At 33.7% G+C, this 20,764-nt stretch overlaps 1 protein-coding gene across 1 annotated transcript in view; it reads right to left on the reverse strand.

Annotated features, from left to right (window-relative positions):
* Positions 1-13,386, reverse strand: part of LOC113519484 (uncharacterized) — an 89,400-nt gene extending 76,014 nt beyond the window's left edge. The window contains exon 1 of the mRNA XM_052897152.1: positions 13,083-13,386. The gene's annotated coding sequence lies outside the window, so the exon portion shown is untranslated. The remainder of the gene's footprint in view (positions 1-13,082) is intronic.
* Positions 13,387-20,764: the final 7,378 nt, after the last annotated feature.

The following is a 20,764-nucleotide window of genomic DNA, read 5'->3' on the forward strand; positions in this document are numbered from 1 at the left end:
TACTGAACAATGCAGTAAATTAAAAAAAATGACAACTTAAAAGTGCTTGTAAACAGGCCTATTTGAAAAACAAAACACAGCTACTTCACTGCTAAAACACGAGTGGGACAGAAGTACCCATGCAGACGTCTTATCGGATGGTCTGTAATGACGATGAAGACAAAATAAGTTATGCGCAATCTAATAGGCATATCGTTTTGCGAAAGAAAGTAAACTTTTTGCGTACATTAAGTCCCAAAAACTTGTCGCACCCTCGTTAAGGCCATGTTGCTTGCCACGTGTAACCGAGTTTCAAGGAGTGTCTCCCACGCTATTGAATTACTTTCAAAAGAAATATCTTAAGAATAATTTCACTCGTTATTAAAATAATTAACATTTTTTGAAGCATTTTTTAACGTCTGATAACTAATTAAATAGTTCGCAGAAATTATGTAATAATAAATAAAAATTTATTATAAAGCACAAACCTAATATAATGTGAAGTATTTATAGGTTAAGTTTGTTTTATAAGTTGGGTTAATATTTATTTTTTAATATATTATAACCATTATCATTTCAGCCGTTCACTATCCATTGCTGAACATAAGCTTTCGCCATAAGGGGACTTTTGCCAGTAGTTGCCACGCTTGGCAGCGGATTGGCAACCTTAGTTATGCTTTTAGAGATATTTCAAGAGGGATGCTGCTGTCCATCCCTCTACCATTATGTTCCTTTAGTGGCCTCTTACGACACCCACAGGAATGGAATGGGGGTCCTATTCTATGCCGGGACCACAAAAGGTGGTTTTATAATTTTAACACATTAATAGACTGTAGATACTGTAGAACCGTGAAGCAGTTGTGTTTGCATGGCTGTGTTTCGGTTTGAAGGGTGGGATATGACGCGAATTTACTGGGTACAGAGGAATAACACCTGAGTCCTCAGGAATGGCAACGCATGGGGGGTATCATGGGCGAAACAGTATACTCTGTTATGTCCATGGTACTGCTCATGTCTATAGCGACGGTTACCACTTTCAATCAGGTGGGCCGTCAGCTTGTTTGCCATTCTAAGTTGTATAAACAAAAATATTTCTAAAAGTCTTAATATAGATCTATTTTCGAAAAATATAATATCAGTGAGAGACCAACCGAGTAGGCAATTTTTTATTCATAGTCAGTTTGAATAACTATTGTTAATCAAATATTTGAATTAATTTTTATTTTGTATGTAAAAAAATGATGAATAAATTCATTATTTTTTTTTGTTGGTTTGTTTGTTTTCGTTCTTGTTTTTTCATATTTTTTTTGTTAACTTCTATTTTTGTTGCTTTGTGTACAGCGCCTTGTATCTATATTGTTGTTACTTGTGAAAACCTATTAGTGGCTTATTATTTTATTTTGTGATCCTAACTGTATTTTTTTTTGCTCTAGTGTAGCCCTGGTTTTCCTATGAATAAATAAATAAATAAAAAAATAAACTATAAATATAATTGCCAACCCTATTTCATTATTCTTCTTCATATCTCAACGGAAATAATTTCGTAACGAAGTTATCGTTTTAATTTGAAGAGCGAGTACTCTTATACCCTCAATATTTCATATTAATTAAGACACGTGAAAAGCTTATAAACAGATATTAAAGCCTGAAACGTATATCTAACTCGAATTATTATAAACCCCTTCAAACTATTATAATTATATTAAGCAAACATGTACATAATTAAATGATTTCACAGATCGATATATAATACAATGGGTGACATAATAAGATTTTATCTGTGGAGGGAAAGGGATTGTTAGTAATGGAGACTAAAAATCCCATTGCTAGCAATACACCCAACCAGGTCGACCTCCTCGCGGTTCTCCCTGGAAACTATCATGGTTAATTCCTGATGAATTCATCATGATGGGCTAACTGGCCTGTTTTCATTCTCATCTATCACCCTTCACTGGTGCTCCGCCAGCGTATCCCGTTAGCGCAGGCGGGGTTACCATACCATTTTCACACATAAAAAAAAACATGATTTTATCGTAACGATATGCTAAGAAAAAGTCTATGTATTCTCTGTCTTACTACAAAAACGTTAAACTCATAGACATATATTTCAATAGATTAATTAATTAGTTCAATAGACATATTTAGACATTTTACTACAAAAGTATGTTTTAACATCTATTTGTTTATCTATATATAAACCAAAGATCTGATTTCTATTTATAATTACCTATTTTTAATTTTTAGTTTTTTCATCTGACTTTAGGGCTTTTTACACTTTTTTTTTCTTTTTAACCATCCCTGGTATTACAGTGAACAAAACAAAAAAAATATTCAAATTAGTCAAGCCTGTTTTAAGCAAAATTTATATACATATATAAATAGAAAGAAAGAATATAGAAAGCATATAAGAGATCTCTTCCAGTCCACCTAACAATGGTATAGGATGTAGAGAAAATAGGAAAGTAGTGCAAAACAATAATAAGTATACATATATATATATATATATATATATATATATATATATATATATATATATATATATATATATATATATATATATATAAAATCTTGTAATCAATCATAGTGTAGCAAATAATCAAGTCACATTTGAAAAAATAATATTTTTACATTAGATCTTGAATATAAATAATTTACTTGTGTTCTATTTCAATTCCTGTCACATTCAATTATCATTTTTACTTATCAAAATGTGAATCTGTGATTTGTTTACATCAATGCAAGCAAACCGTCGACTTTATCATTCCAAGTTATATAAAAGCGTTTACTGGAAATATGAAAGCTCTTAATATCACAAAGACGCCTGCGAAGATATTGCGACGTTGTTTCACCATCCCTTTATCCGCAAGTAACACAAAGCGTACAACATTAACCCCACCTGGTGCGAAGCTCGACAGTTTCGTTTCTAAATTAAGACATTTTAGCCACAAACTAAAGACTGGACTGCCCGATAACAACGCTCCAAGACTAAGCTGTAAAATCAACTTTTATAAGCCGTAAGCTTTTAATATGTGATACAAAGACGTCGTAAACAGAACTCTACTCTCTGATACCAGAGGAAGACTTTGTACAAAAGTCGTTTGCACCTATGTGCCGCAGTTGTGTTTGCATGGCTGTGTTTTGGTTTGAAGGGTGAAATATGGCAGTGAATTTACCGGGTACAGAGGTATAATAGCTGAATTCTGAGGAATGGCAACACATGGGGGGTATCATGGACGAAACAGTATACACTGTTATGTCCATGGTACTGCTCATGTCTATAGGCGACGATTACCACTTTCCATCAGGAAGGCCATCTGCTTGTTTACCATTCTAAGTTGCATAAAATAATAATAGAGCTCCATATTTATGCTATTTTTACTCTTAAAAATGACATAAATACGAGTATATATTTATAATAGAATAGAATAGAAAATATTTATTGCCAGAAAAACACAATTGCTACAAAAAATACATATAAGAAGTGTTTCATTTTAGGCAAAAGGAACCGGCTTAGCTGATGCTGTGAGTGTACCAGTGCAATGTGTATAGCTGTACAGCGCTAGTCTCCAGCCAGTCCCTCTCTTAATATTCTATACTTATGAATGTAATCCCGGTATAGAATGGGCCATCCCTTCCTTTCCCATGGGTGTCGTAAGAACTGACTAAGGGAACGTAATGGCCCAGAATTGGGTAGCAGCGTCCCTCTTTAAACATCAGCAAAGCCTAATTGCGGTTGCCAATCTGCCTGCCAAGCCGGGCAGTGACAAAGTCCCACAATAGATAGAGACCTATGTTTAGCAGTGGACAGTTTACGAGTGATAAGATGGTGATAATAATACTTATAAAATCATTGATCCTAACTACGACTTTCGCTGTATATTGATAATCATCAGTAACAGCGAAAACTACTAATTCTAGAAATTCAGAACATAGATTTTATTTAGTACATAAGTATCTGTTAAAAAAGGATTTTTAAAATTTTTAACTTAAGATAGAAACACGACACTACGCATGCAAAATTGTAGGCAACCATTATAATTAACATACGAGTATGTTCACGACTGTAATCTTTAACGGATAGTCAAATGCATTTGGCGCAAACTGCCGTAGTAAGTGCAAAAATTTGATATGACCATATTTCACTAAGTACCTTTGAATCCAAGATGACAAGGGACAAGCCCAATGCTTGGATTTTTTGCAGATGGAAATAAAGTGATTTTCCCGTCTACTCTATTGGTTTCTTCTGACGGATTACCAAGTAAAGATGATGGACGAGGATGAAATGCGGCCGTTGGCCCATCATAATGAATTTACTAGAAATCAACCACGATGATTTGATGATGGAATGGTTTCCACTTGGAGATCGAATTAACAAGATACATTGCTAACAAAGGCGACACCAATCCCATAATCTAACGAAAATTCACCATCAAGACGGTATAAAGACTTTCAATGTTTTAATATTTGCCAAGTTTACTCACAATTCCATAATACCATGAACACATCTACCGTGATTTACGCCTATTACAAAAGATAATTTCCGATTGCATGTCTCTATGAAAAAATGTCTAAGTTCTAAACGATAAACATAAAAACGCCGACTTTCTGTTGCTTTAATCCGCCATATTACGTTTGAATGGACCATTGCGCGAGAAATATTGTTATCACGTTCTTTTTTAAACACAGTTTCTTTTTAAAATTCGAATTCTTTCAAAGGTCAAAACGTTCAAGATAGAATGCCGTATTTATTACATTCTATATTTAAAAATTCAAATATCTTTTTAAAACATGTACCTAATTACGTAACATGGCGCGATCCATAAACGTAGAGCACTCACTATGGACCGACCATAAATGAACAATCTGCGCATTATTCATAACTTATGACTAATACTTTTACGATATTACCATAAAAATAAATTTAAAAAAGTCGATTGCTTGGGAATCTCTGTCCCATTCGTGTTTCAACCGTAAAACAGTTGTGTTTGCATGGCTGTGTTTCGGTTTGAAGGGTGGGATATGGCGTGAATTTACAAGATACAGAGGAATAATACCTAAATCCTCAGAAATGGCAACGCATGGGGGGTATCATGCGCGAAACAGTATACTCTGTTATGTCCATGGTACTGCTCATGTCTATAGGCGACGGATACCACTTTCCATCAGGTGGGCTGTTAGCTTGTTTGCCATTCTAAGTTGTATAAAAAAAAATTTAAAACACTATCTATCTAAATAGTATTTAACGAAACTGTAAGTGATTAAATATTGTTTAACTAGTGTAATAACGTTTATTTATAGTTTTATATACCAAAGTCTATAACTATTATAATAAAATTTACAATTTTTTAATACCTTTTATCTATACTAGTATAATAAATCGAAAGTTAGTTTGATTATTTGAACGCACTAATCTTTGAAACTATCAGTAAATTTTTAAAAAATCTTTTTAGTATTTATTCATTGATAGTTCATTTCTTGAAGAAGATTATATGTTAAACAACATTACGTTAAATATAGTATTACACACACTTCAATAGTATAGCATCTAAACATCTATTGAACACTCGTCTATTACAAGTTTAACCTTTTTGTGATAGTTTTTTTTAATGGATGACAATGGAATGGTAAAGCCGCCTGCGCTAATGGTATTCGCTGGCGGGGCACCAGTGATAAATAATAAATGAGAATGAAAAGACATGTCAGTTAACCTATCGTGATGAAGACACTTGGAATTCAACACGATGGTTTCCAGGAAAGACCACCTGGAGGTTAACCTGATAGGGTATATTGCTAACAACGGGACTGGTAATCCGCATTATGAGCAAACCCTTTCCCCCGTGTTAGGACAGTTAATATCTATAACAATTAGTAATAAAATAAATTATTTTTAGAAACATTAATACGTATTATATCTTTCATCCATTAACATAATCAGAAGCAATAGAAAAGTATATATTCTGATTTAAAGTGTTCTTTTCCGCTTCGTTCACATTTATCAATATGTCTGTTCATTAATTTTGGCCCTTCTTCAATAGGTGTATTCCTTATTTGGTTAACATAATTAAATCAGTCCAGAGTGGTTTCTGCCGACGCAAAAGTTTAAATTAAATGTATTTTATAACTTCCCTAATTTACGTTTTTGCGATGGAAAATATGGCTGAAAGCTTTCGCTTAGTATGCTTGATAAATAATTTTCCGGCCTGTTGCACTATATGGTTAACAGTCTGGAAAATTTCAGCCAACCAATTTAACTAAGTAATGAAACCGCTGAACTGGCAGTAAGTTTATCATAATAACTCATTAATATCACACTTATTGGATATAAATCTCTCTCCCAATCAACCAAAACTTATAAACAACTGCATAATGCTATTAAATGACTTGAGCAGCAGAAGTAACATAATCTTGAGATGAATCCTTGATCAGTTAAACATTCATGGAAATGAAACAGCTGACCAATTAGTAAAGGAAGGGGCAAAGAATGCCCAAATATGACTAGAACTTTATTGTAGCATACCTCGGAGCCTAAAGCTCAGACACCTCAAACTTGAAAGCTTAATAGTAGCAAATAATAGCTGACTTTTATTGCCAGGATTAAAACACTCGAAAACCCTGATTAAGGGGTTTTCAAAAAAATATTCTAAGAAATTAATTCTTCTAGGTAAAAACGATATGTGTGTATTAACAAGGGTTGACACTGCAAACTAAACAAGCATATGGCCCAACTAGGTTTAGGCCTAAAAAGGGTTTGCATATTTTGTCACAATACGGAAGAAACGCCGCAGCACTTAATTGTGGCTGTAACCCACTCATACATAAACGATAGATATATCTCCTTTGGAAAATACACTGTAGAGATAAAAAAACATCGTTACATAAAACAGCTTAAAATATCTATCGTTGATAGATATTAGTAGCGAACTTTAAAAAAAGGCGAGCACAAAAGATCGAGGAATAGTCGCAGTGTCACAGATTCTTCTACCTGAAAAAGCCTGTCTTTCAGTAATAATATAAATATAGGTCTCTCTCCAAAAGAGTAGGATGTTAACATTTTTGTTTTTACAACACAGGGGGCAATCGAGCATGCGGCTCACCTGGTGAAAAGTGACTACCGCCGCCCATGATCACCCACAACACTAACGGCATTGCATGTGTGCTGCCGGCCTTTTAAAAAGGAATATGCTCTTTTCTTGAAGGTTATGTTGTCGTATCGGTTCGGAAACACTGCTGCTGGAAGTTGATTCCAAAGTATTACCTGGACAGGTGCTCTAATATAGCGTTGTTTTTTTAGTTTTTCTTCTTTAGTATTAGTTTTAGTATTACTTTGTTTACATGAGCGCCTTTTGCAACAAACTGAATAATAAATAGAGTAGTAACAAATTATAGTCTGCCCTTATCACCACATAGACATAAACTATATTTTTATTTAAAGGAAATATTATTAAAAATGTGGATCCTATCGAAACTCTGAACTTTTTTAGCCACCAAGTGAAATCACAAACTTTAATCACTCGATCGAAGCATGTAAATTGGATTTCGAAGCATCTGAATTATATCTCATGCTCACGATTGTGCATACATTTTTAATTTTTTATCAAAGTGATTGTTTTTTTTTATACAACTTAGAGTGGCAAACAAGCTGACAGCCTACCTGATGAAAAGTGATAACCGTCGCCTATAGACATGAGCAGTACCATGGACATAATAGAGTATACTGTTTCACCCATGATACCCTCCATGCGTTGCCATTCCTGAGGACTCAGGTGTTATTCCTCTGTGCCCTGTAAATTCACACCATATCCCACCCTTCAAACCGAAACACAGTCTTACAAACACAACTGCTTTACAGTTGAAAAACGAATGGGACAGAGATACCCAAGCAAACAACTTTTGTACAAAGTCTTCCTCTGGTAAGTTTACTAAGAATACCTATTTACTAACTCTAAAATTATCCATGTTTAAGGTTTCACTAAACTTTTGTATTTAGCAGCTACTCCGTAACGTTACATTTCATAACTATTTGAAAAGGTTAAACTTTATAAGCGTTGACACTTCCGCCGATTTAACGAGAAAAAAAAGCACAAACAAAAGGAAACTCCATTACAAGAAACAATGGCGGGCGAGGCAATTTCATTTAGCAACTAACAGGGGCTCGACATTCAACGTCGGGCTTATACAATACTGCTATCTAGTGTAATAATTGCTACCGGAAAGGTATTTTAATGGAAATACACAAAATGTAATCGATTTATATAATGCTAGCTTTTAGCCGTGACTTTGTACACGTAACCGAAATATGTTCATTGATCATCATGTACTACTATGTACCAAATTTGATAGCGATAGGTTTTGGTAACGCTAAGGCACTACGAGGTGACAAGAAACAAGCTCAATTTCACATTTTATAATATTAATAAGGACAATTAGCAACATATAAACTAAGTTTACCAGAGGAAGACTTTGTACAAAAGTCAATTGCTTGAGTACCTCTATCCCATTCGTGTTTCAACCGTGAAGCAGTTGTGTTTGCATGGCTGTGTTTCGGTTTGAAGGGTGGGATATGGCGTGAATTTACTGGGTACAGGGAATAACACCTGAGTCCTCAGGAATGGCAACGCATGGGGAGTATCATGGGCGAAACAGTATACTCTATTATATCCATGGTACTGCTTATGTCTATAGGCGACGGTTACCACTTTCCATCAGGTGGGCCGTCAGCTTGTTTGCCATTCTAAGTTGTATAAAAAAAAGTTTACATGTTAGTTCATATGGATGTTTACTGTATTTAAGATTATGTAAAATATAACCATAACTTTATATAATGAATGATTTAACATTAAAAATACTGTAGTTAGACAAACTTTTATACTTTATAATTGCAATGTATTATTTTAACGTAACCATCATCATCATATCAGCCTTTAACTGTCCACTGCTGAACATAAGCCTCCCCCTTGGGGGAGAGAGGGGCGGGTTGTCAGTAGTTGCCACACTTTGCAGGCCGATTGGCAACCGCAAGAGGACATTAAGAAAAAAGACTATAAATAATATATAATTCATTTAACTATAAATTAATATGATTTGATCATGAAATTTACACAATTTTACATACAATACAAATGGAAGAAAAAAACTAAATAACAGTAAAACCTGGATTAAATGTTAAGTTATTATGTCGTTTAAAATAAATAAACGGAATAATACAGACGACTTCACTTCACATTGTTTAAAGAAATGCAATCCATTCATTCACTCATTTCATTTAAAATTGTCCAATACATTCATGTCAAATAAGCATAAAGCTTTCTTCAAGAGGTTTCTTCGGGGTCGGCAACGTGCGCGTTATACCCTTGGTATTGCATTGTTCATAGGCTACGGTAACCGCTCATCATCAGGTGAGCCGTATGCTTGTTTACCACCTCAGTCGTATAAATAGAGCTTTTTAATCAAAAACGTGAGATGACACTGTATGTCGTCTCTTTAAAGAATGGTAACCCAACTTGTTTTTAAATGGCTCAATTTTACAATTGATCTTAATTACTTTTCCGTCTCACAAACCATTGTTTTATTCATTTACTAGTTATTACTCATGATTTCATCCGTATGACCGGGATATATACACTGATAGGGATATAAAATAGCCCGTTTCATTCTCTATCTCATATAGAACTTTAGTACCAAATTTTTTTGTCTTAGGTTAAGCCGATAAGGCGCTAAAAGGTAACAATCAAACTTTCACATTTATAATATTAGTAAGGATAATTACCATATTATTAGATTTAATATTTAACATTAATTCCGTCTTTAGTATGCCCAAACACGAAACTGAGCATTTGTATATTTAGTATAAAACAACAAACACGTCAGCTGAAAACTGGCGGTCTTTTTTCGGCCAATTTTTGATACTCGACAATCTGTATATGCTCTAACCCCTTTTTTAGTAAAAGCGTCAAACCTGTCATAAATTTAGTTCAACTAATGTTAATTTCACTCTATTTTCCGCGATAAGCCTCTCATTTTGACCATTTTGCATATGAGTCGTGGCTAGTACAGCCAACCCAGCTTCGCCCAGAAGCATAGATCTTCACAGGCCTCATGGAGCGATCTCACCGTTCCAAGGATTTCTAAACGTTGAGTGGCCACAGCTTCACATTCCAGGATTATGGGAGCAGCCGTTTCTTCGGCGTCAAAACAGCCTCCACATAGAAGGCTGTCTGTGGCTCCTATTGTGTATAAATGTTTGTTTAATAATCGATGGCCCGTTATTGTCCCTATCCATGTTTTTAGGTGTTTTCTGTCTAGATATAACAAACGTTTTGATAGTCGTGTGCTCAACGTTGGCACGGCTGAACTTATGGTCATTATTGCAGTATTTTATCCTTGTCTTTTACGCTAAATTCTCAATTTGAAAGACACTGACAAAACACTGATAGTTAAAATAGGTTTTTTTAAGTTTTTTTTTTTTAAATAAAGGGCTAATATTTTAATCTATTTATCGTACTAATCTTACTATTATAAATGTACAATTCTGTAAAAATGCATCCATATCTAGTGTCGTGTAGTCCCGGCATAAAATAGGCCACCATTTCCCGTGGATATCGTAAGAAACGACTAAAGGGATTGCCAGCAGCGTCCCTCTTAAAAATCACTAAAGCCTAACTGCGATTGCAAACCCGCTTACCAGGGGGGAAAGGGATTGTTAGTAATGGGGTCTAATAGCCCCATTACGGGCAATATACCATCAGTTTAACCTCCACGCGGTTCCCCCTGAAAACCACCACCACCACCAACCAATTCTTGTCGAATTCATCATGGTGGGCCAACTAACTTTCATTCATTCTCACCTATCATCTTCCACTGGTGCCTCGTCGGTGTATACTAATAGCGCGGGCGAGGTTACCAATCCATTTTCACCCATTAAAAAAAATACCCGCTTACCTTGTGTAGCAACTACTGGCAAAACCCCCCTTATGGTGGAGGTGGGTTATGGTGTGGTGGTTCAGTGTTCAGCAATGGACAGTTACCGGCTGACATGATGACGATGGTACATGTCTAGATTTTTGTTACTCAATCACCAGTATACGCAATACGTATAAAGAGTAGTACGTATATATTTGTTTGATACGGATACTAGATAATCACGGTATTTTTTATATATTTGTATAAATATAAGTATATAAAGCTGCTTAGATACATAACTATCTGTAACTCAGTCACGTCAACACGGTTGAATGGATTTGAAAAAAATATTGTACGGTAATTTAAACTAACATTGTAAAGAGGAAAGATTTAATACTTTGTTCGCTTGTTTGCAAACTCAAAAAGCGGTTAACAGATTTTCAAAATTCTCTCACCTATAGGAAGATACATTATCAACAATGAACCTACATAGGCTATATTTTATTTAAAAAAAAAATTGTCCAAAGCAGGCGCGAGACAATAGTAGAAACTAATATAGTAAAAAGGCAATACTTCTATCTTTATTTGTATTAGATAAACTTAAAAAAATACTAAATCGATTAACAAGATTCCTTTGTCTATAGAACGCTACATTATCAACGAGTAATATTATATGATAAATTAAATATGATAACTATACTTTTTCTATTTTAAATGTTTAACTTAAATTTTAAATTAAAATCTTATAACTGGATACTGCTTAGTAGTTTGTATTCACACAAATTCATTATATATATATATATATATATATATATATATATATATATATATATATATATATATATATATATATATATATATATATATATTATAGCAACAACTGATATATATATATATATATATATATATATATATATATATATATATATATATATATATATTCCGAACGAATTTATTGGTAATGCAAAAATGACTATACAAAAATGATTATATGTAAGTTTACTTAAATAAAAAAAAAATCTTTCTAATAATCTATCGGTATTAAACCGTAGCGGGTCGCTAGTAGACTATATTCGAGATTAAAACAAAAGCCATACAAATCATCTATTAATAAATAACAGTAAAACTCACTCATTCATTTATTCACTCATTCATTTTCTCATTCACTGACTAGCAAACGAATGAACCTTAAAAATAAAGATTCTATAAGATGTAGAGATATTTCATTAAGAAAGGATTTTCCTAAATTCCCATGGTAACTGGATATCAGGGATTCGAGGGGATAAAGCTACGGAAAACAATGGATACAATATAAAATAAAATATCTTACCTGAGTACATAAATAAATGTACTTTCTCTCAAATGAATTGTTGTATATAAAATGGCTTTAGAACCTAAGTTCTGTTTTAGGCTTATATTCTTATACTGATTTAGGTATTCATTTATATTTTTGTAAATTACACACATTTTCTGTATATAAAAATAACTGATAATAATCAATAAATAATTTAAACTACTTTTAATTTTACACTGTATAAACTTTTATAAACCATATTAGCTTTTTCTTTTCTTTTTACGTCACTCATATTTTTCTTGTAATACAATTCTTTATTGTTTCTTTTGTAATAATCGTACACTTTTTATTAATATTGTAACGTATTGGAACACGGCTCGATCGATATGCTATTTTTTATTTTTATTTGCTATTAAGAACATTTACTTAATAAATTTTATTAGAGAAAACAAAAATGAAATTTAGACAGGATAATAAATAAACTTTTTTTTTTTATAAAATGAAAATAAAATGTAATTATAAATGTATTTCTGTTCTGTGTGAAAACAATACTTTTCAAATATTTTTATTTATAGATACTATGACAGGTGATAAGTTTGCAACTTTGTACATTTTTTTACTCTGATTGTAATTGTTTGACAGGAGTCCTTGGACATACAATGTTATGGATATATAACAAAATAAGAAATATACAGAGTGTGTCGAAAATTATGTGATTGAAGATTTAAAATCATAAATTAATGTTTTAATATTTTATTAAAGAAAGCTACAAAAGAGGAAGAAAATAATCGAATAAATATTTCTTAAACAAATATAACAACACGACATTATTTGCATTGCAATCTTACACTCGTATAGAAAATATTATAAACAGATGATATTATAAATAGATTTATTTGTATCCACTCACCTGTTGTTCACGCCGAAATCGCCCGCCTGGCCACACAAACACAGCTCCTTACAATAATAATAAGTCTCTTGTAAATTATACCTCAATATCAGAATAATTCAGTCGAATTTATTATCATCAATTATATGGAAGACAAATTTATGTCTTTAGCCGTGTATTTTTTTTAATTATTAAACGTCAAAAGATCATCATTGGTGTTCGTATTTCAAAAATCGAAGCTCCAAATTTAGGCTGTGGAGCTGCCGGATTTTTCTTTTTTATTTTTGGCAAAATTATTGTCCGTGACGCGTTTTCGCCGTGCCGTCGGGGGTTAGACTGAAATTGTGGTCTGAAAACAGGGGCTGTAGCAACGTAGGTGTAGCTGCGAGTGGGTGTCTTTTAGAGAGGGTGGGAGCTATCTGTGCTTGTGTTGGAGTGAGAGAGATAGGTATATAGGCGCAGGGGGAGCTCTGCTCACGTACTCGTCTCTTCATGTCAGGAAGAATAAGTAGGCGTCCGTAATTGAACCTTTTGATTGGGGTTTTCCGAATTTAATATGTGACTATCATCATGACTTCTGATACACTACTCAATAAATTAACGTTTAAGTTCTACAAAATCCACTTTAGTTGTAACAAGATTAGTTAGTGTAAGACCAACTTCAGTAACGTTTTTCATTATAAAAAGACTCATCAAAAAAAATTATTTTTATGGTTTGCGGTACAGTGTTCAAGGCATCCCGTCCTCGCTATTGGATACGGGTGATGGAATGCCTATACAAGAGGGTACATGGTGGGCGCAGTTTATAGGCAATATTTGAGGAGCATTAGGACATCAAAATTGGTTTGAATTTATCATTGTTACTTAGAAGCCAAAAATAGAGCCGAATTGAGAACTTCCTCCCTTTTGAAATCGATTAAAAACATACTTTCTTCGTTACTTTTCGACACTTTAACGGTTCAATCAATTATATTATCTTGTACCTATCAGCCGTTAACTGTCCACTGCTGAACATAGCCTCCCATATGAGAGGGTTTATGCTGGTAGTTGCCACGTTTAACAAACGGGTTAGCAATCGCAGCTTGGCTTTTGGTGATGTTTTAAGAGATACGCTGCTGCCCATCCTTCGACTATAAGTTCCCTTAGTCACCTCTCATGGCACCCACGGGAATGGAAGAGGTGTCCTATTCTACACCAGGACCTTCACAGCTTCAGCAGCTTCAGTGGGTTCAACCAATGGTGTTACCTATTTTAAGATGAAATTTGAATTTGAGGCCATAATTTATCTGGGTCAATAAACATATCCAGTCTCACGGACGTCATAGAAGAGAACTACTGTAAAAAAAAAATAGCGTACCAGTATGAAAATAAATGCTGTCTATTGCAAAAAGAAGTATCAAAATCGCTTCAGAATTGGCGAAGATATAGGTTAACATACACACAAAAATATTGAGTAGAAATGAGAGACTTAATTTTTGAAAGTTATTTAAAAAGTGCTAAATATTGTTTAATAAATAATTTTATGGGAAAATCTTTCTCATATTGAAATGTCCAGTTATGGATCAATAATATATATACATATATATATATATATATATATATATATATAATAACGAAATAAAGAGCCTTATCTAAATGAATATAAATATCAGACTGGTACGGGCGATATCGGATTGAAATCAAAAGAAACTAATATAGATATCGACGCGATACTGTTATTACCCATGCCTAATATAGGGCCATGACTTTTTTGATTCTATGTATTTTGCATAAACTGTATTCTTAACAAACCTATTGCGTATTCGAACGGAGATCTTATTAGAAGTTTGTATAATACGAGATAAGAAGAAAGATGCTTACAAAAGAAATACAGGTTCACAAAAAAAAAAAACATATAATTGAAAAGGCCTCTTGATTATAATATCGATTTGAACATCAAAGTGAAGCTTTTGAATCTATCAATATACAATGATCTTATTTTACATTATTCTTATTATATTACTTGTATTATATATATATATATATATATATATATATATATATATATATATAGCGGAAGCTATACATAGGAAATAATTTCTGATATAATTTTCACTTCATAATAGAAAAAGATGTCATTCTACCTTGTTGTTTTCGAAAAACTGGCCCACTAATTTAATTTATATTTGTAAATCACCGTGTCTTGGTAATCTCTTATGCACTTCCGGTCTATGCGATACAGTCGCTGTAAATTTCTTGTATTGAATAAATAAATAATATATATATTAGGTATACGGACATTGATAAAATTAAAAAAATATATACATATATAATATATAGGCAGGCCACTAAAGAAACACAATGGTCGAGGAACGGGCAACAGCGTCCCATTTAAACATCACCAAAGCCTAACTGTGGTTGCCAGTTGCCAATCCGCCTGCCAAGCGTAGCAACTGTTGGCAATAACCCCCATAGGGGAGGCCTATGTTTAGCAATGGACAGTCAACAACTGATATAATGAAATAGATATACCAAAATTCATGGCAACTGATTACTTTACGTTTAGACGCCAAGTGGTAACAAATAATCTCAACTCACTTTAACATTTAGAAGATTAACCAACTTTTGCCCGCAACTTCGCTCGCATGTAGTATTAGATTTTTCGCAGAACATTTCACCTTTATAGCTTCCCAACTCACGAAATTCTGTACAAACTTTCAACCCCCAATTCATCTCTTTAGGGGTTGAATTTTCAAAATTCCTATCTTATTGTTCATCTTCGCTATATAATGAACCTACCTGCAAAATTTCATGATTTCAGCGGTTTCGACTTTGCGTTGATATATGGACCAGTCAGTCAGTCACCCAACATCCACTTTTATAATATGTAGTTAAATATTAACGTGAAACTTAAAATTGAATATTACTTATTTTCTTGGTTTATTTTCTTTTTTCTTTTTTTTTTTTAATATTGGTTACTTATTCTTAATTTTATTATGATGACTATAGATTTAGAAATTACGATTTACTACCAAATATTTTACTCATAATTCTTATTTTGCTTCTATAATTTCAATGGAATTAGATTAATAGTTTCGATATTCAGTAAATTTTTGATATAAAATCAATTTTAAAATAAATGAGTACACGCTACTATTATATCTCTCTTAAAAAGTATAGGTACTACATATACATTGTTTAACAAAATTCTAAGTAATTAAACATTGTTTTATCGGTATAACAAGGTTTATTTTTAATTTTAAGTGCCAAAATCTATTGATTTAAAATAATTAAAGTTTATTATTACAAATACATTTAAATTTTAATAAGATAAACTATATTTTGTTTGAACATTAATAGGTGTTAGACGCCCTTCTGTAGTAAAGCCACTAAACATGTGTTTAATAACGGTTTATCGGAAGTGTAACCTTTTTGTGATTAACACCGCATTAGTTTAGATTTCACTCTGTAAAGATTAACTGCTAATTCGTAACGAAGTGTCACATTGTCTAAGCCCTGAGGGCCTACCACAAAATGTTTTCCGAAATTTCGGAGCCGAACGAAACACAAATTTGATGTTAAAATTACATAATACTTACCATTTAAAAACATTAAAAATATTAAAATATTATTCCTTTTGACTTTTATGGTAGGATTTATGACGAACGAAATGTTAAGCTCCATTTGCTGGGCCGATTTATGTATAAACGAAAACACGAAATTAAGTCCGAAACTTCGGAATTTCAATTCATGGTAGGCCCCCTGATTATCTCTCGCCGCTCACACGGCGTCGCTTTCGTCAAGTGATTTACAACAAATCGTCTCTCATACATAGCTCATTAATTTTAACAAGCGACTAAACCCTAGCTACGGTTTTATGAATCGTAAAAGTTGAATCACTCAGCGAGCTTTGGAGAGGGCTATGCTCGGAGTCTCTTACCGTGATAGGATCCTAAACGAGGATATCCGCAAAAGAACCAAAATGACCGACATAGTCCGAAGAATAAGCAAGCTGAAGTGGCAATGGGCTAGTCACATAGTTTAAGGAACCGACAACTAAAGGGGAAGAAAGATTTATGTGTGCCGACCCCGTACGGAAAAACGCATTGTTGGACGACACCCCCCTCCCCCACTAGATGAAGTGACGACCTGAAATACATTGCAGGAAGTTAGTGGATGCAGGTGGCTCGGGACTGTTCTTTATGGCAATCTATGTGGGAGGCTTATTTCAGCCATTATGTCCAGCAGTGGATGGACCACTACTGGACATAATGGCTGAAATGAATGACGATGAAAAAAGTTGAAAAATATTCATTGACTTGTTTTGTCAACGAACAAGTACGTTTTTAATATCATCGCAAAACTATAGAATTTTTGATTTATATATTTGTTTACTCTTTAATTTACAGCTTAAGTAGCACTGTCCCTCTGTTAACAACACCAAAGCTTAACTGCGGCAATCCGCCTGCCAAGCGCGGCAACTACTGTTGCTACTATCCCCCCCTCTCCAGGGGGAGGATTATGTTCACCAGTTAAAGCCTAATACGATGATGATGATGACGCAAATAAACATATTTTGTCGACCAATTTATTTATTTCAAGTAAACAGTTACATAGACAATACGTATTCTTAGTGCCGTGAAACTGCTTTGCATTTTGTCTGCAGCTTTGATTTCAAAGAGAATATTCTCAAATCAATTGAAACGTTTGTTACTCTATACCTGCACTGCATTTGATGTTTCAAGAATGGCACAGCATAAGAGAAACCAAGGACGTCGAAGTTTTTTTTTTTTTTTTATCACTTAAGAGGCAAACGAGCATGGAGTAAACGTCGCCATCCATTAAATAGCAACATCAGAGAAACTGCAGGTGAAATTGCAATTCTTATAGCACCCATGGCACTGTTCTTGTCTATAAACAACTGTCATCATATTATATTACGTACCTCGTCAGTTTGTTTGCCATATTTAATTTTAAAAACTTTTAAAAATCGTAACCCTCCTTTTTGCTTCACCGCAATGAGATGTAAATGTTCAAATCAATTTCCTAGGCGAATAACGCACCTTGAATAAAAAAAAAAAAGATTATTAAAATCATTTCTAACGGGACTAATAAAATCGATATCACAAATAATAAAGCTCTCTTAGCATAATATTGAAATTTCACGTCTCAAATTCAAATTAGAACCTAATCTCTGGATATAATAATAAAAACGTCAAAAGGCCGAATCTGTACATTGAATATTTATTTCAAAAGACTTATATATATATACTCATTTTTAGAGTTCCGTTTTGAGGGTTCAAAGGAAAAACGGATCCCTTATAGGATCACTTCGTTGTCCATCCATCCGTCCCTCCAGCCGTCCATCTGTCAAGACTGTTTTTCTTAGGAACGCGTGGAGGTATCAAGTTGAAATTAATATCCAGCTCCCTCCAGCCACAGCCGCTGCCACACGCCAAGCCATGCCACGAGAGGCGCTAAAGCCAAATCATATATACGTGTGTAATGCCAATTATTTTGTCAGTCTAAATTAAGATGATAGGGGTCTAATAAAAATCCTATTACCATATTTGGTGTGTTTTTTTTAAAGTATGCACCAGTAAGAGATGATTGGTGAGGATTAAAATGCAGGTCAGTTAGCCAATTGTGACGAATTCAACGATAAATTTGTCACGATGGTTTCCAGGGGTAACCGCATGGAAGTCGACCTGATATATTAATAGCAATGGGGACCAATCTCACCATTACTAACAATGTTGTTTGTGTGTTTTACTATATAATTCCTATACTGTGTCTAATAAGGTAAGATATTTCAGAACTAAAGGACTTTTTTAGAAGGAAATTGTAAGGCTCTTTAAATAACATAAAGAAAGCTGGCAACCCTACTTAACCAGAATAATAAATTAGCCGAAACTACGATATAATAGGTTATATTGAATTCACGTTGTGCGTAATTGCACCCATAAATTTTGTTCAAAGTTTCATTTGAACCGTCTAATAGAAGCTAAAGCAAACTTCGGCCCGCGAATTTAAATCTTTACTAAATCCTATCAGGCTTATTATAAGTCTAAATATTAAAACTCATTACGATGTTTCAATACGATTTATTTTTGAAAATTGGAAGTCAAATATTAAATCGTCTGAATTTACACAATAACTTATTATATTGAATCAACTTTTAGCTGTGACTTCGTCCGATCGACCAGGATATGTTCATTGACCGGGATAAAAATAGGTATATCCCTCTTCATCCCACATAGAACATGTATCTTAAATTTCATAGTGATTATTTAAACTGTTAGGACACTAACAAACAAACAAACTTATTTTCATATTTATAATATTAGTAAAGATTTGCCATTACCCGCGACTCCTCCTCCATAATAATGTTGATTGACAGACATAAATTACTACTTATCCCAAAATTTTATAATATTTAATTAAGCTGTTGATTTTTTTGATGATGATTGATGTTGCACCTAAAAAATATACAAACAAGAGCCGTTGTCTGATTTACAGAAGTATAAATACTCCATACAGGGGGAATGGAATTGTTAGTAATTGTGTCTAATGAACCCATTGCTAGCAATACACCCTATCAGGTCGACCTCCACGCAGTTCCCCCTGGAAACCATCGTGGCTAATTCTAGTAGAATCCGTCACGCCTGACTGACCTGCTTCCATTGTCACTTATCGTCACTCACTGGTGCCCCGCCTGCGCTATCGGTATCCGCTGGCGGGGTTACCATTCCGTTATCACCCATTAAAAAAAATACTCCATACAGCGTGGCTATATTTACTTCCTGCCCGTTTTGAGATAAACTCGTCTCCTTTATACTATATTTGTTTTTCATTCTTTTATCTCTTTTACTGTGTATTATGTGCATGTTTGTATTGTAATTTGTGTGCTGTAAGTAATGCAAATAAATTATCTATCTATCTAAATCTCTGTCTACTAATGCGGGCCATAAATAATATATTTGGTAAACACTGATTTAACCAATTTTAATAGGAGTCGTTAACATTTTTTTTTAAATAAGTCTCTCTCTTTCTATTAACGTAGTTTATACATTTAGATACCTGGGAGTTTACAAAGCTTTATTGATTTATTTTATTAACTCTTAGACATAGTAATAGTACTTATATTTGTCAATTAGGGCCTTTTTACACAGGTTATACCTACCAATTTACCTTAGCTGTGTAGTCTCGGCATAGAGTAGACCACTCTTAAAACATTTCTAAAAGCCTAACTGTGGTTGCCAACAGGTGGATACCTGCCAAGCATGGCGACTACTAGCAATACTCCCCTTATGGGGAAGGCTTATATTCAGCAAAGGACAGTTAGTGGCTGAAATGAATATCATTTGTACTGCGTAACGCGTAAACATTAAACTATACATACTGCGTAATTCTATGCTCTTTCGACAGATCTTGTTTGATCATGATATGACAGTTTCAAGATAAGCTTTTTTTTATAAAAGTTAAAATACCAAGCAAGCAACCATTTTACATCAGGTAAGCCGACAGTTACCTGATATAAAATGGTAACCGTCACCTATAGACATGAACAGTACCATGGTCATAACAGAGTATATTGTGACGCCCATGTGTTGTCATTCCTGAGATGTTATGCCTCTGTACCCGGTAATTTCATTGCCATACTCCACTCTTCAAATCGAAACACGACCATGCAAACAACTGCTTCACGGCAAATACAATTATGT

The sequence above is a fragment of the Galleria mellonella genome, unplaced genomic scaffold (genome assembly GCF_026898425.1).
Source record: "Galleria mellonella isolate WM207_F2 unplaced genomic scaffold, CSIRO_AGI_GalMel_v1 utg352, whole genome shotgun sequence".
Classification (NCBI taxonomy): domain Eukaryota; kingdom Metazoa; phylum Arthropoda; class Insecta; order Lepidoptera; family Pyralidae; genus Galleria; species Galleria mellonella.